The 3602-nt window shown below is 41.8% G+C and overlaps 1 pseudogene; it reads left to right on the top strand.

Moving 5' to 3' along the window:
* Positions 1-1597: 1597 nt before the first annotated feature.
* On the top strand, positions 1598-2338 carry LOC148036227 (CDPK-related kinase 3 pseudogene; annotated as a pseudogene).
* Positions 2339-3602: the final 1264 nt, after the last annotated feature.

Raw genomic sequence — 3602 nt, 5'->3', positions numbered from 1 at the left:
GATGGTTCTTCACATGCTCAGGTTTAGAGTAAAGACAATACAAAGGTAGTATAGTTTCTCACTGTTTGTGTGAATCATCCCCGCAATCGAGATAGGCTGTGGGATAATCCTATGCTACCTAATGCACGAGAGCTTAAGGGTTTTTAGAGAGCACTATTGTAAGTGGAGGCTATGGCAGTGCCTCTAGGAAGATTATTATGCCTCCAAGAAAGAGGGAAATTGTGTTTGTGTATTGATTGTAGAAATGGACAACATGTAGTCTTGGTAGTTTTAAGAATATTTCAGCCATGTGCAAGGCTAAAAAGAAATTTGTCAAATGGGCTGAAAAATACTTGAAGACATGATTTGATGGCTGCAAATAAACATATTTCTAGGCTATTGTTAGGGCTGGTTGATGTGGATACAGTGGCTCAAAATTTTTGCAACAATTAATGCTAAAAATAGAGCACAAAAAGAGGTTATTTATGTTGATACTTTAGAGATGTATGAAGTCATTCAAGAGTTAGCTGATCATGAATGTTATGGATTGCAATATGGACTGAAGCAAGGGTGGATACAAAGTACAAAATAGTTGCAAAGAAGGTTAAGCTTGTGGCTTTGCCTTTACCACATGAAAGTGATGGGTTGACTGAAAAAGTAATATGTGATCCACATGGAGTAGGCCATAAATTTACAAGCAAAAACTTTACAAAAGCTGAAAATTGATAATACACGCTTTCTTTTACCTGTAGAAAGAGATTATTTCTTGTAGATGCTGGAAAGGCATAGAAAAGCCTTTGCATTTCAGCTAGACGAAATCGGATGTGTTGATCAGACCATAGTTGCACCTATGGTGATCTTTACAGTACCTCATGTGCCATGTAATTTAAAGCCTATTCTAGTACCTTGGGCATATTTTCCCAAGCTACTGGAGCTTTTGAATGAGAAGATCAAGATGCAAATTTTGGAGCCCTCTACAGCTCCATATTCGAATTGTTGGTTTACTGTTCCAAAGAGGAATGGTTCTTTGAGGTTTATATAGGATTTACAACTAGTTAAAAAGCTCACCATAAGGAATATTGGATCAGACACGATAGTGGATGAATTTGTAGAAGCATTTTCAGGTAAGGAAATTTACTATATGGGAGATTTATATTCAGGATATGATTAGTTTCAGCTTGCATTAGAAAACTCCGATATCACTACCATGAAGACACCACTTGGATTTGTTAGGATGTGTAAGCTTCCACAGGGAGCAACCAATTCAATGGCGCATATGATGAATGCTATACATAAAGTTTTGAGGGAGTATATCACTACAAGGGAAGGGGAAAATAGCGATGCCAATTTTCGTTGGAAATTAGCGATTTCGCTATTTTGCGAAAGAGAGCAAAAGATCAAACAAAAAAAACATGTTCGAAACCCGAGTGCGGTGTCGTATTGCTGCGCATTCGAGGTGTGTAAACCACCCAAAAGTCGTGTGTGTGATTTGATACTTTGTACATACTTAGTTGTTATGTTTGCTCTTTCATTCTATGCCGAAGACGGAGAAGAATAAGGAATTTTGGTAGACTGGTAACTCGAGATGCAATCTCATGGGCTACACTTATTTCAAGATATGCCGATTATGGAACTTTGCGAGGGAGGAGGGCTATTGGATCACATTCTCTCACGGGGCAGAAGATACTCTGAGGAGGATGCAAAAGTTATTGTGGTTCAAATTTTGAACATAGTATCCTTCTGCCATTTGCAAGGTGTTGTTTATCGGGATATGAAGCCAGAGAATTTTCTTTTCACAACGAAGGATGAAGCTACATCAATGAAGGCTATTGATTTCGGTCTGTTGGATTTTGTCAAGCCAGAGGAGAGACTTAATGACATCGTGGGAAGTGCCTACTATTTTGCACTTGAAGTTCTTCATCGATCATACAACACAAAGGCTGATGTTTGGAGCACTGGAGTTATTACTTATATTCTTCTTTGTGGAAGTCGGCCTTATTGGGGCTCGCACTGAGTCGGGGATATTTTGGGCTGTGATCCGTGCTGATCCCAGTTTTGATGAGATGCCTTGCACCCTTGGCTTCGTGGAGATAATAAGATTCCTTTGGATATATTGGTTTACAAGTTGGTGAAAGCTTATCTCCGATCGTCACCTTTGAAACGAGCAGCTTTAAAGGCTTTGTCCAGGACTCTTACAGAAGATGAGTTGGTTTATCTTCGTGCCCAGTATACCCTGCTAGAACCTAATAAGGATGGGCGTGTCACTCTTGAGAACTTCCGACAGGCTTTTCTGAGAAATGCTTTTCTAAGGCTATTGTGGGAAAAAAGAAGAGCTTTATTGGCCATTTTACATTTCTGAGGACAGGGAGGAGCTTTTGTTTTTGAATCGAATTTGGGGGGAGTTTTTTTTTTGGGAATCAGAAGACGAAAGGAGGAAAGGAATGCAGAGGAATCGGGAGGAAAATAGAATGGCATGGGGGGCGCAGGGAATTTCTAAATGGTGGCTAATGAATGCTTTTGATCCAACATCAAAAGGAGGGGTAGTGATAGATGGTACTCTGCGCTGGACAAGGGAAGAAGAAAAGGGGGACATGCAAAGTTTTTTTTTAGGGAGATCGAGAGAGAGTGGAGAGACCTTGGTATTGAAGGAAGGACACGCATTCCAGAGACAGAGGTGAGAGCGTTCCAAGGCAATCCTTGTAGCCATAGAAGCTGCCAGGCGTGCTCCAAGCGTTGTCAGGGAGTTTTTGCTATGGTCTTGTCATCGGGAGGAACCAGTCTACTGCAACAAAGAAGGGAACGATGAAGTTGAAGATGAAGCCAACAAGGGAGTTTAATGAAGCTGCTAAAGCGATGACAGTGGAGCAGAAGACGAAGAAGGAGAGGAAATTAGCAGCTGCAGAAGACGAAAAGACAATGAGCCAAAATTAGAGAAGAGAGCTAGATGACGGATTGAAGATGAAGCGCAGAGAATAGCAAAATCTCTTCTTCTTGATTATGAGTTGGAGTTCCCTCTGAGGTAGTGAGAGCTTGTAAGCTGTCTACCCACCGTCTCAGTGCCTGTTCTTCCTCCGATGCCGAATGCACCGTTGCCTGGAACATGATAATGGAGACCACCTTGGGTGGCTGTATCGGAGCCTTCTTCCAGGCCTACTAACAAAGGAAAAAGAAGCTTGACTACTACAACAAGACCTGCTCCTCCAGCTCGCTGACGAAGATTTGGCCTTGCTTGCTACCATCTTACTAAATGCAGAAGCAGAAGAGACGGCCGATGGGTGGTTCAGCTATCGTGGTCGACGCGCCACCGTGCCAACATGACTACATGGATAGATTATCAAATCAGAGAACTGGCTATTGCTCCTTGGCCTGGATCTGTAAGCCTCGTGGACATGTTGTATAGCTACATCAGCATCTACATCTACTCACAAATCTTCTTCTTTAATTTGTGTTGATTGACTGTACGAGGATGTTTATAACATGATATGACTGCTGGGGAAAGAATCGCATGGATGTGTGCATTTGTGTAAGGGAACGTTGCAGGTGGCCACAGGATCTGAAGGAGGAGATTACAGCAATCCATTGCCTGTACTAGACCACTTGGTCAAAGATGTTAAATGCTACGT

The sequence above is a fragment of the Lygodium microphyllum genome, chromosome 5, assembly GCF_053477565.2.
Source record: "Lygodium microphyllum isolate KBCC chromosome 5, Lygodium_microphyllum_v1.1.10, whole genome shotgun sequence".
NCBI lineage: Eukaryota > Viridiplantae > Streptophyta > Polypodiopsida > Schizaeales > Lygodiaceae > Lygodium > Lygodium microphyllum.
This window is presented reverse-complemented; position numbering and strand designations above follow the sequence as displayed.